Here is a 13,818-nt window from a genome sequence, read left to right as displayed (position 1 = left end):
ATTTGTTAGGTTGTAATTAACGATTTTTTGGTTATTTCCTGTTCCTATTGCCTGTTGCCTGGCATTGTGCAAGGGGCTTTACTCCTCATTATACTATATAAGAAATTATTATTTACTACACATTTTAATATTGCATATATTCGGTCTTGCTATCTTGTATTAAGAAATGTTTCTATGGATATTATTAAATAACTTGACTTAAATAATTAAGATTAATTTAATTTGCTGCTGCGTTTATTTAATTCACAAACATTCACAAATATTTAAATAATTTATTTCAGGTCCGTCAATAATGTATCAAATATTAACAAGGTTAATACTCTCAAGATTTCCGTATTATTTCCTCTTAAGCTTTTCCATTATCTCTTTGACCCAACTTGTTATTGTATCCTGAAATACACAATATATTTTCCTTAATAAACGTTACAATATAATGATAATACTTAAACCTTAAGATAATTATAGAAACCATGGAGACGGTGTTATTGTTTAAAAATATCATATTACATTAAATATACAAATTTTGATTTCTTTCCTTCATGTTTTGTTAACTTGCCATGCGTAACTTCAAAAGTATAACACAAGATTTAAAAATTTAAAGGAATAAAAATATCATAAAATATATCAAGCGTCGTGAAGTGTATGGTAGTTTAAAAGATATATGCCAAATAAAAGTAATTATTACATTTTTTATGCCTGCGGTGTCACATATTTTGATAAATATTACTTGAAGGTAAAACTAACAAAAAACATTTTAAATATTATATTTACGTGTAAGAATATAAATAATCCATGCTTTTACGAATTGTAAATTTAATTTTGTTGTAAAGAACCTCGCACTTGTTCTACGTAAAATAGATCCCGACCGTATTTCTTCAAATTCCGTATACAATTAGAGTAATTAAATGTATCATTAGGTAGATCAACTACAAAAAAGATTTTTCTAAAAAATCACTTTTTTGAGCTGTTGAAACGATCTCTCTAAATTTCTTGGAGTAGAATCTCACTCCAAAAGAGTGAGATTTCACTCCTAGGAATAATGAAAATACTGCCAGTCTAAATGGAGTGAAATTTTACTTTTCGAAAAAGTGAGTTATTCATTCTTTACTTGGAGTGATTCTTCAACTCTGAAAAGAGTGACATGTTTCACTGAATAATTCGACGCTCTCGAGCTACTTCATAGTATATTTATTAAGTATATCTTTATATTAAGAACACGTGAAAAGTACACTTCCAGGAGCACCCTGTTTATTGAAACAACTCAACAAATCAAGAGACACGGTACCGAGGTAGCACATATTAGTTTCATATACGTTTTTTGAACGTATACATAGTTTCATAACCGTAAAGAACCATTAAGAAACGTTTGAACAAAAATGTTTTTGAAACCATGATTTAAGAAACATATTTTTTACGTTTCTACAGTTAACAAAAATACCTATTTGTTAAATTTTTCCTTTCAAAATTATAATTTGCTTTATCTATACATATATATAATAGCTTTAATAGCCTTTTTTAAAACATTTAAATTTATATTGCACTAATTATTGCACAAAATAAATCATTTTATCCATGAACATATATCCATTTATTTACTTAAATTAATTTTGTCCTACCGGTCTTAATCTATTTGTCATCGAACAAATCTGAGCTTAGAAAACTTCCAACAGTTGCAAAATAAACGTTCTACTGAACGTGGCCATTAAAAGAACATTTATACGTGTGTTCCGTTTTGAAGAATCCTTTCTGAACTGGTGCACATCAGTAATGCAATTAAGTTAGAGTGAGAGAAGTATATTCTGTTTCACTTTAACTTATTGCACGAATGTGCACCAGTTCAGGAATTTCTTCGAAAAAGAATAGACGTCATAGATGGTATATATATGCATAAAGCTTCTAGAACATTCTCACGCATATCTCAAAGACGTCATAAACACGTTCAAAAGACGTGAAAAGCAGGAATTTTAAATGTCTTTATCATTAAAACAAAACGTTTCTATAATAGTTTTTTAAAGGTTACTTTATCGGAAAAGAAACGTTCCATCGAACGTTTTTCGAATGGACATTTTTACTCATGAGAAACGTTTCTAGAAATTGGTTATAAAACGTTTCGGAAAAACGCTTATAAAATATTTCTGAAACGTGTATGTGCTACCTGGGTAGTGTCTCGCGCCAAGTCACGCGCGAGACCGCCGCCGCGCCGCCGTGTATCTTTACGCGAGCCGACGAGTTGCGATACGAATAACGGCGAGAGCTTCACAGGGCTTCACTATTGTTTATTCACTAGGTGCGTTCAGGAGATACAACCGTTGAGTGAGCGCTCAACGATTCTTTATTACGATCGGTTTTTACACTTAGATCCGGAGAATAATCAAAAGTATAAGTATCAATCGTATTAAAGAATCACTGAGCGCTCACTTAACAACGGCTGTGTCTCTTGAACGCACCCATCGTAACAACTGAACACGCGGGAAGCGGGAAGCGGGAAGGCGATTTCACTTCAAGTTGGAGTGAAGTTTAGAGTGATGACTTCACTCTAATGACTTCACTTTAAAAATAAGAGTAAAACTCTTCACCTTAGAGTGAATAAATCCACTCTATTGGAGCGAATATTTTACTCTATTGGAGTGAACTGGTCAGTAACTTCATGATTAGAATGAAAATTTTACTCCAAAAAATTTAGAGAGATATACCTGATAATGATGCAGAGTCCGTGTTATACGATATTTTGAGATTTGCCTTGGAAATAATTCTTGTAAAAAAAGAAAGATATGTAACGATAGAAATTATATTCCAGACAGCACCATGTCCAAAATCGGGACATAAGACGTCTTTTCGACGTCTTTTAGACGTCTTTTAGCCATCTTTTAGTAAAACGTCTAAAAGATGTCTAAACGTCTTTTAGACAAGTCTTATGTCCCGCTTTTGGACAAGTGTGCTGTATGGGATATATTCTAGTTTTTTGAAGGTTTCTCGATACTCTATTTGACAAAAAACTTATATTCAAAAAGTGCTTTGATATGACAAAGTTAAAATATATCATATCGTTTTCTATTTCGATCGTCATGGATTAATTATATATTGCCATAACACAACACAAAATATTGCAATAGTTTGATTGTATGTTACTCAGACTCAGTTAATTCTCCAATCCGTAGGATAAGGACGATTATCCAGAGCCAACGACACCTAATATAATTTTTATCGTTACATCTCTTTCTCTTTGTGCAAGAATAATTCTCAATGCAAATCTCAAAATATTGTATAATACGGACTCTGCATCATTATCAGCTATATCGAATCAACAGTTCGAAAAAGTGAATTTTTAAAATCTTTTTTATGGTTGCTCTATCTAATGATACGTCTAATTGTATACGGAATTTGAGAAGAAAATTAGTCGGGACCTATTTTACGTAGAAAAAATGCGGGATCTTTTATTACTGTCACTAATAATAAATAACAAGTCATAAACTAATACATAAAGAACTTCGTATTCCGTATAAAAAGATTTACTTGCTTACGTTGTAGAAAATATATGACTAACAGGTAAAAATGTAACTGGTTAAAAATGATTAAAATAAGCAATCAAATAAATTCATATGCAATATTCTACATACGCGAAATTATATATCATCTTATTTTAATTATTATTTAGAATAATATTTAAAAAATAGAAAGAAATTTATCGTACCATAGAAATTTCAGGATCAGCTTTAGCCAAAGATTCTCCATTAATAGCCGGAATATTAACTGCGACCAAGATCGCAATTAAAGCGAATAATAAAATTACAGCTTTCATGTTCGCTTTCTCGTAGTAAAATAAAATGTATTACGTCTTGCTACGTATTTCGCGACTGATATACTTGATTTCGTGGTCTAACTTATTTATAGTGAAACTTGTATCTATACATTGGCGATAAAGTATATCAAGAACATAAAGTAGAGAACATACACTTTTTATTTTTTCAGTTACGACGAAATATATCAAGCATCGTGAGCTACGTCATAGTTTGAAAAGTATAATACGCACGTAAAGATAATCATCACAATTTTTATTACTACTATATAAATATGTAAAATCACAATATTTAATATTTTATATATCGTATAGCGGATATACTAAAAGTACACATCGCACGATTCAAACATTTTCAGATTTTTATTTGCACGAGTGCGATAATTTATCATAATATACACTGCCGTGTCGGCAAGTGTCTGGGAACTTTCCAACACGGCAGTGTACATATACATATCTAACTAATAAATATGGATATATTTTTATAGTTAGATATATTCGTATCTAACTATTAAAAAATTATTTTTATTAAAATCCTAAAAATTGTGCGAGTAAACGCAGTAAATCTTATCACAATAAAAAAAAGTGTGTAAATTAGAAACTTGCACATTGCTTCCTCATCATTTTATTTCGCTCATAAAGCTTTCTCCATAAGGAAACTATACTATTTTATGATAATAATTATGTTACTGTAATTCAAAAACATCAAGTTAGCTCTGAAGAGGAACAATGATATAGCGATCTGTAATGATAAGGAAGCAATGTGCAAGTTTCGAATTTGCACACTTTTTATCTATTTCGTGATTACATTACACATTATAACCATAACATGTAAGTTGTAACATATTATGTTAGTAAAGTTAGGTACCTGAGGTAAATAAGGTAACCGGAGTGTAATAAGGCCCAACCTGTCAAATCCATATTTAGAATGGTGCAAGCGCATTAAAATTTTATACACACGTAGAGAATAAACATAAGTTCGCAACGCCGCACTAGTTATGCGCCTCCTGCGCCTTATCGCCAACGGGGCCGCGATTGTCGCGCGAGATAGCGACAGCTGCTGTGTTCTACAAAAACTCCCGATAAAGATTCGTAAGTTTTATTACATTTTTTATTTGTTTTAATTTATCCAGTACTTGCCATTTTTGTTCGTTTTTTAAAGTTTTCTAAATGTTATTTGTTTCGTTATTTTGTAAATTCCTTTATGTATTAAAGTTTTTGAAAATGTTTTTTTTAAGGTTCGGGCCTTATTATACTACTATCTATACTATTATTATAAAGCAACAGGGTTTGCAGTTTTTTTGTTCGCTATGATCTCGAAAACCAATGGACCAAATTTTTACCAAGCCTATATGAAATAGGGGTAGAATTTTCCGGGGAGTGTTATAGGGTGTATAGTTTTTCGTTACCGATCTTTTGGAAACCGGTTTTTGTAATTTTTTCAATTTTTCGGGAAATAATTGACGGAATCTCAAAGAATTGTATATAAAACAGGGGTTGAATTTTCCGGGAAGTGCCATAAAGTGTATAATTTTTTGTTACCGATCTCTTTGGAAACCGGTATCAGAAGTTTTTCGAATTAGCCTTTTTTTTGTTCGCTATGATCTCGGAAACCAATGAATCAAATTTTTACTAAAAGTATATGAAATAGGGGTAGAATTTTCCGGGAAATGTTATAGAGTGTATAGTTTTTTGTTACCGATTTTCTGGAAACCGGTTTTTTTTAATTTTTCTAATTTTTCGAGAAATAATTGACCGAATTTTAAAGAATTGTATATAAAATAGGGGTAGAATTTCCCGGGGAGTGCTATAAACTGTATAGTTTTTTGTTACCGATCTTTTTAGGAACCGGTATCTTTTTGGAAATTGGTTACGAAATTTTTCCAATTTTTTAGGAAATAATTGAGTGAATCTCAAAGTATTGTATACGACAGAATTGCATTTCAGTCGATAAAAAAGTAATATTTTTCAATTTATAGCATTTTAGAGAGAGAGAAAGAGAGAGAGGGGGAAAGGGGAGAGAGAGGGAGAGAGAGGGAGAGGGGGAGAGAAAGAGAGAAGGGAAAAGAGAGAGGGAGAGAGAGGAAGAGAGAGAGAGAGGGGGGAAGAAAGGGAGAGAGGGAGGGAGGGAGAGAGAGAGAGAGAGAGAGAGAGAGAGAGAGAGGGAGGGAGGGAGAGAGAGAGAGGGAGGGGGGGGGAGAGAGAGAGGGGGGAGAGGACGAGAGGGCGAGAGGGAGGAGAGGGAGAAAGAGAGAGGGAGAGGGCGAGAGGGAGAGGGAGGGGGAGGGGGAAAAGGAGAGCGAGAGTCTTATTACATATGTCCTCCGGGGCGAAGCCCGGGTAACCAGCTAGTATTTTAATAAAGCCCAAAGTAGTTTTTTTTAAGTTGTCTATAAAATGTTTATTTGAGAAAAAAATTGTCGATTTATGTATGTTTTGACGTAGAACTACGTCTTTCCCGGAGGGGGGGGGGTAACTTCGGGTGCACGACTGCAACGTTTTCTTGCAACGTTTTCCGCGAACTACTCATTTGTTAATAGACCGAATTTTAAAGAATTATATATGAAACAGGGGTAGAATTTTCCGGGAATGGCGGTGGTAGGGTTAATTTTTTTATATCGATTTTTTTTAACCGGTTGCGTAATTTTTCTAATTTTTCGGGAATTAATTGACCGAATCTTAAAGAATTATATATGAAATAGGGGTAGAAAAAAAGAACTAAAGAATGTAATAAAATTAGAAAAATTGCTAATAATAAAGGGGTTTCCGATTTCTGTTTAAAAAAATGTACGTGATTGTTTTAATTTCCGTAAATTTTTTTCTTGCAACGTTTTCTTGCAACGTTTTCCGCGAACTACTCATTTGTTAATAGACCGAATTTTAAAGAATTATATATGAAACAGGGGTAGAATTTTCCGGGAATGGCGGTGGTGGGGTTAATTTTTTGATACCAATTTTTTTTAAACTGGTTGCGTAGTTTTTTGTTATATTTTCGAAAATAATAATCGTAGAGTAATAAATAAGTTGTCATTTGATAGCTTATATAGTCTCATTTTCTCTCTAAAGTCTCCAAAAGGGGTTACCGATTTTTTTCTTGCAATGTTTTCCGCGAATTACTCATTTGTTAATAAACTGAGTTGTAAAGAATTATATATGAAACAGGGGTAGAATTTTTCGGGAATGGCGGTGGTGGTGTTAATTTTTCGATACCGATTTTTTTAAACCGGTTGCGTATTTTTAGTTTTCGATGCCAATTTTAGTAAAATTGCTAATAATGAAAGGGTTATCGATTTTTATCTAAAAAAGATAGAAATCGGTAACCCCTTTTGGAGACTTTATAGACTTTAGAGAGAAAATGAGACTATAATATATAAGCTATCGAATAACAACTTATGGGTTAATTTTTCGATACGGGTTAATACAGGTTAATTTTTCAATACCGATTTTTTTTAAACCGGTTGTGTAGTTTTTTGTTATATTTTCGAAAATAATAATCGTAGAATAATAAATAAGTTGTCATTAGTGTTAAATATAAATTTCTTGCAGAAATCGGTAACCCCTTCCCCGATTCTCGTCAAAGTAAATCGGTTACCCCTTCAACGATCTTCGCCAAATTCAATACCAACCTTTTTTTAATGATGATATATAAGAATACATGTATAACTTATACTTTATTTAAGCATAAATCGGTATCCTCTTTACCTTATTTTTATGAAACCAGTACTAAAATTTTTTTAAAAAACAAAGCTAAATTTTAAAAAATAAACGAGCACAGTAACAACTGTGCCGCAAACAACGTAGAACTACGTCAACTGTCACTATTTCATGTTAAAGTATTCAGCGAAGGAAAGTAGACGTAGGGCTACGTCAACTGTCTTTCGCTAAATAATAGTGACAGTTGACGTAGCCCTACGTCTACTTTCCTTCGCTGAATACTTTAACATGAAATAGTAACAGTTGACGTAGTTCTACGTTGTTTGCGGCACAGTTGTTATTTTTATATAGATAAAGTAAAGTTTAATACCTACAAGGCCTTCTTATTCTTTTAGTTAATTTATTAATTAACTAAAATATTCTTTTAGTTAATTTATTAATTAACTAAAATAATTAATTTTTAAATAAGGTAGGTCTTATTGCCTCCACCCGACTAGAAATCTGGGGAGGCAGTCCTGCCGTCACGTCAGGGCCGGATCGGGCATAAAAAAGGGGACCCTGATCAGGTCAACCAGATATGATCAAGCCTGGCTATGGACCTTCTCAGGTTATCTCCACGTTAAATAATATTAAATTAAATCCAGCAATCCTGATCTGGCATCCACCACGACCATGTAAGGTTCCCCAGATGTCTAAAAATAGATATATTTTTTTTAACATGTCCGAGTTCCATGCACGGCCCTGGCCAGGTTCTAATCAGGATCACCGGATTGTTATTGTGTATGAAAAAAATCCTAAGTTTCGATCAGACAATTCTGATCTGGCAAACACCAGAACCGTATGAGGTTCCCCAGATGTCTAAAAATAGATATAGTCGAAAATTAACAATTAGCCTTATGTAGGCAGGGGAGAGGCTCCGTTTCCACGCGAGACGAGTTGCCACATGGGTTTACAACTTTCCACGCATGGAAAGTCCACGCATGTACTTTGCAAGGCACACTTGTGTCTAGTTTAACGGTAGTAAAGCCTCCCGCAGGGGGGCGGAACCTACTGCCTTCACGCATACACTTTCCACGCGAGACGAGTTGCCACATGGGTTTACAACTTTTCACACGAGGAAAGTTCACGCATGTAATCAAAAACATCCCCATCGCGTCATGGCTGCATCAATAAGCGTCCACAACGCGTTGTGGCATTTTCACATTGTCAAAACGCGTTGTGAGCGTTATTGAAAGTGCCACGATACGAATTTCGCGTTGTGGCCTTTTTGAATATGCCACAACGCGTTGTGGTCGATTTTTTTGCTTAGTGAGCGTCGGTCTTTGAGCCTGACATGTCCATTTAGCGTAGCTTGTTAGTCCACGGAGATTTAGCATTATCGACATTGCCCACTTGGAACCGAGCAAAGTCCGCAATGTGATAATAGTTGCTGACATTGCCATCACTGGATGGGCAGTGTTAACTTTGCCCACATCAATAAACCGGGCAATTTCCGCTAATAAACTACTTTTCCCAGTCGCGTTGTGCAATGCTGGCATTGCCCGGGCAATGCCGACACTGCACACCATGTGGACTTTGCCCGTAACATATACATAATCGTAACTTTTTAATATTTATTTGTTTGATTAGTATTACGGGAATTTAAGATATAAAAAATACTTTTTTTACCCCTATACCCCTCTCTGTTTTCTTTCTCCCATTCACACAAATCTCCATCCATTACGGATAATCGTTCATATGTACATAATAGCATCAAGTAATACGTAAAATTAAAATATTTTTAGTAATTATTATTTTTTTTATTTTTAATTACATTATATTTTAATGCAGACTTAGCATTTCAAGCTCAACGAATTGTGCTAAGGATTTCTCTGCTGAGCGTCAAACTCAAGAATCACTTGGTTTTCCCGTTCCATTATTAAAACAAACAAGAAAAGAGACAATTGCACTTGATAAGTAATTACTTGTTTTGCTTATGTCACACAATGTGTAATGATATCCTAGTAGTTAAATATTGACTTTTCTGAAAAATATAATTTATAGCTGTAAAATTTTAAAAGTTCCTTTTTCCTTTCTATTTTTAATCACATCTCATTTTAATACAAACCAAGCACTTCAAGCTCAACGGCTTATATTCTGGATCACTCTGCAGAATATTATATCCCTCTGCTTCAAAGTCAGAAACCGCTTGATTTCCTACAATTATATGAGCAAACGAGTAAAGAAACAAACGCCTTTGATAAGTAATTATATTCGTTTTGCTTATATCACACAATGTAATAATATCCTAGTAGTTAAACATTGATTTTTTTGAAAAATATAATTTATAACTGTAATATTTTAAAAAGTTTCTTTTTCTTTTCTATTTTTAATTATATTTCATTTTAATGCAGACCTAGCACTTCAGGGCCACAAAATTACGTTATGGACTTCTCTGCAGAATGTCAAAGTCAGGGACCGCTTGATTTATCTAATTTTCAATCATGTGAACGAACAAGAAAAGAAAAAGGCACACTTAATAAGTAATTATTCATTTTTCTTATATCATACAATATATTAATGACATCTTATTATTTCAATATTAATTTTTCTACAGAAGAATAATTTACAACGATAATATTTTAAATAATTTTATTTTTAATTACATTTTATTTCAATGCAGACCAGGCACTTCAAACTTAACGAATTACGTTATGGATCTCTCTGTAGAACTTCAAAATCAGGAACCGCTTGATTTATCCCTTCAATCACGTGAATAAACAAGAAAAGTAAAAGGTACACCTGGTGAGTAATTATTCACGTTTTATAGGAATATCCTACTAGTTAAATATTGATTTTTTTTACGCAAAAATATTTTATAACTACAATTTAACTGTAATTTAATTTTTCTACTTTTTCAATCACATCTCAAAAATGAACCTCTCGTTCTACACTTTAGTAACGTACACAACTATAACATTTTAAATGCTATTGTAATTAAAACGTCTATCACGAGTTATATTTTTAATCATGTCGTATATAAATATGCAGAAATGTTCCGAATCAACGGGAGCTTGAAGATTTCAACTAATTTAAAATTAGTGGACAGCAATGCTGCAGATTCTGATAGAAATTTATCATAAACCAAAGTGGTACATATCTTTGTGCTCCCATTCAAGGGTTTTCCTATTCCAACCCAAATAGTAGCTTTAATTCTCCTTAACAAAATTATAATATTACAAAGAATCATTTTAATCAGAACGAATTAAAAAGATAACAGTAGAAAATAAAAATATTTAATTAAAATAAAATAAAGAAATTTTTCTTGTAAAAAAACTTATTTTTGTTTTTTATTCAAAAATTTGAGTACTTTATTAAATTTCTAGCAGAGGTCTAGCAGAACAAAAATTTATTTATTTTATTTTAATTAAATATTTTTATTTTCTACTGTTACCTTTTTAATTCTTTGTGATTACAATGATTCTTTGTAATATTATAATTTTGTTAAGGAGAATTAAAGCTACTACTTGGGTTGGAATAGGAAGACCCTTGAATGGGAGCACAAAGATATGTACCACTTTGGTTTTATTTTTTAAAAGTAGTTGCACAACAGTTATTTTTCAAAGCAATATATATATATTCTCTTTGTAATTGGCGCAATTTAAAGATTTCATATATTTTTTTGAAATAACATATCACTTAGGTTGAGTTAGGTAACGCAATTATGTGATATAATTTTGTTAAAGAGAAATAAAGCTACTACAACTTAGGTTGGATTTTTGGATTTTATAATACAACTTCGACGATATAATACAACTTCAACAATCTTGTTCGACGATATGACACAACTTCAGCAATCTTACGAAATTTCTTTATTCAGTGATGATTATTTAATAGTGAACGATGATCCGACTAATCGGAAGAACGACTCCCGGAATTACAAAGATGTGTGCCGTAGCACAGCTTTCCGCAAAGTGTCTTTTTCGACAATCTGGTTCTCCAGCAAAGGACCATGGCAGTATCAAGCATGGGTCGCCTTGATAGTTAGCGCGTGCGCATTCCATTAATTTTGCCGATGAGCCTATTAGATTTAGGTCTAGAATATTCAAGTAGCCCCGTCATATTCCCGGCTTTCTCCGGCGACAGCTAGTTTGGCGTCCTTGTTTGCCTTATGGGTCGAGTCTGAATGTGGCTAATATTATTTGGGTCTGTTCTCTTTCGCTGTACTTCTGAATTAGTTCAATAAGTTAGAATGAAACAAATATATTTTCTTTTATTCTAACTTATTGCACTAGTTCAGAAGCGAAAACGAAGAGGCCTACTGTCTTCTCCTTGCCCTTACATTTAGCTGATACACGGGTCGTTTTCCCACCGATAGTTCCTTCTCATGTCGTCTATTTTACTTTTCGTGAAATTATACTTTTCCTGCTCTCCTGAGTCATTTTAAGTAGCGTATCAATATTACATATTATATAGAATAATAATCTATACTCTATAGGAACTTCCGACGAGTCAGGATCACGTCGATGTTGAGGGGAATACAATTATACTATTACAAAATGTTTAATTTTTTTTTAATTGTTAATCATATTTTCTCTTCTTATTTGGCGTAATTTTCTGACTTTAACATTTCTTTTGTACGTTTTTAAAATTATAAAATGTTGAATAACACTTATTCATCTAAATATTTTTCTTACGGAAATCAACATTATTCATGTTGCAATGCACAATTATTTTTGATATTCGGTATATTAAAACAATTTTGTACAACGGTTTTTCATACTGGAGCTCTTCGCGACTTTTTTACATTTTTTAAAATATTTTTTTTTTTAATTGTATATCATTGGTTTTTTTAGTAGAAACATTTGTAGTGAAAACATTTTTAAGCAATATATGATTTAAAGGCAGTATAATATTTTTATGCTTTTATGTATTCTGCAATATTTTATTTGTTTTCAGACTACATTATTATCCATCCCTTGCAATCATATTCCTAAGTTTTCCATCCATAAAATTACAAGAAATAATTTTGCTCTTTTTTTCCCAAACTCTTCTTTTTCTATCGCTCATGTTCTCTCACTCTTGCTCCCTTTCGCACATGTTCTCTCACTTTTGCTCCTTTGTTCGCGCTCTCTCGCTCTCGCTCCTTCACTTTTAGCTTGAAATTTTTTTTTTCTACACGACATGGTCTGACAATGAGTCATCTAGTGACAGAAAGAAATATAAAATAATCTTCTCTGACTGATAGGTCTGATTTACCTCCTGTACCCTGATTCTGTAACTGACAGAGTGTCGTTATCGTTATTGTCGTTGTGCAGGTATACTATATAATAAAAAAGCTGAACAACGACAATATAACGATAACGATACTGTCGTTACAGTTACAGAATAGGGCTACTCTATTGATAATAACGCGCGCGAAAATTCATCGACTTATTGGAAATATTGTCTCTCATTGTTTCACACGTGTATATACACCACAAATCCAGGTGTATTATTTTAGCTGAAGCTCTTTTTATACATTTTTTGCTGTTAAATCACGTCATTTAACACGCTTGATCGTATTAACTTTTAATTTAATACGATCAAACGTGTTAAATGACGTAATTTTACACATAAAGAAACATGTAAAAAGAGCTTCAGTTTAATGTGTTATTTTTAGACGTTTATGCGTGTAAAAATAACACACTTGGATTTGAAGTGTAAATACGGTAGAAATGTTGTCATAGGGATGCTGGCGATATTGTCAAAAATTTCTTTTCAATGCAACGCTAGTGAGAAAATTTGCTTGCTGGTGCTGCATAGTGTCGAAAAAACAACAGACGATAATAACGACATATCTTAATGTAAAATTTAATTTTCACATTTCGGACTTTGCATCGTAATATCTCCGCTCGTAAGACACGTAGACGAAAAATAAAAACACATTTTATTGTATAATTCAAACCCAAGCTATCGATTGAGCCTAACTCAGAACTTGATCGGTTCAGCCGTTATTGAGATTCGATAATATAGAGTCTCTCAACTCGTCCGTTTGCGTATAGATACATCACTTGGCGCGAGACAATACCGTGTCTCTTGATAGATTACGAATAAGGGAATTGCCAATGACGTCTGATGACGCGCTACTCTCGAATTTGCACAGAATGACAATCATTTCCAATGGCTGTCACGTTTCTACGCTTAAAACTGAATGCGATTCGCGATCAAAAATATTCGACGATCGATTGGGTTTTGAGCAGTAAAGACTGCAATCGATGGTGTGAGAAATATCAGACATCTAATATAGTGTATTAATTTTAAATTACCTCATTAGCTGCAGTTTATTGATGAAATTGATAACAAATAACAATATATTAAAAGATCTTAGGATAAATCAGATAAGCGGG

At 32.9% G+C, this 13,818-nt stretch overlaps 1 long non-coding RNA gene across 1 annotated transcript; it reads right to left on the bottom strand.

The window, feature by feature from the left end:
* Positions 1–206: 206 nt before the first annotated feature.
* LOC139778394 (uncharacterized) lies at positions 207–4,033 on the bottom strand. Its single transcript, XR_011719556.1, has 2 exons — positions 3,692–4,033; positions 207–390 (listed from the first exon to the last, which is right to left on the bottom strand). It is a non-coding gene; the product is annotated as an uncharacterized lncRNA (long non-coding RNA).
* Positions 4,034–13,818: the final 9,785 nt, after the last annotated feature.

Source organism: Temnothorax nylanderi, unplaced genomic scaffold, assembly GCF_030848795.1.
Source record: "Temnothorax nylanderi isolate EJ_2023f unplaced genomic scaffold, tnyl_v1.0 TNYL_tig0182_pilon, whole genome shotgun sequence".
Taxonomy (NCBI): domain Eukaryota; kingdom Metazoa; phylum Arthropoda; class Insecta; order Hymenoptera; family Formicidae; genus Temnothorax; species Temnothorax nylanderi.
This window is presented reverse-complemented; position numbering and strand designations above follow the sequence as displayed.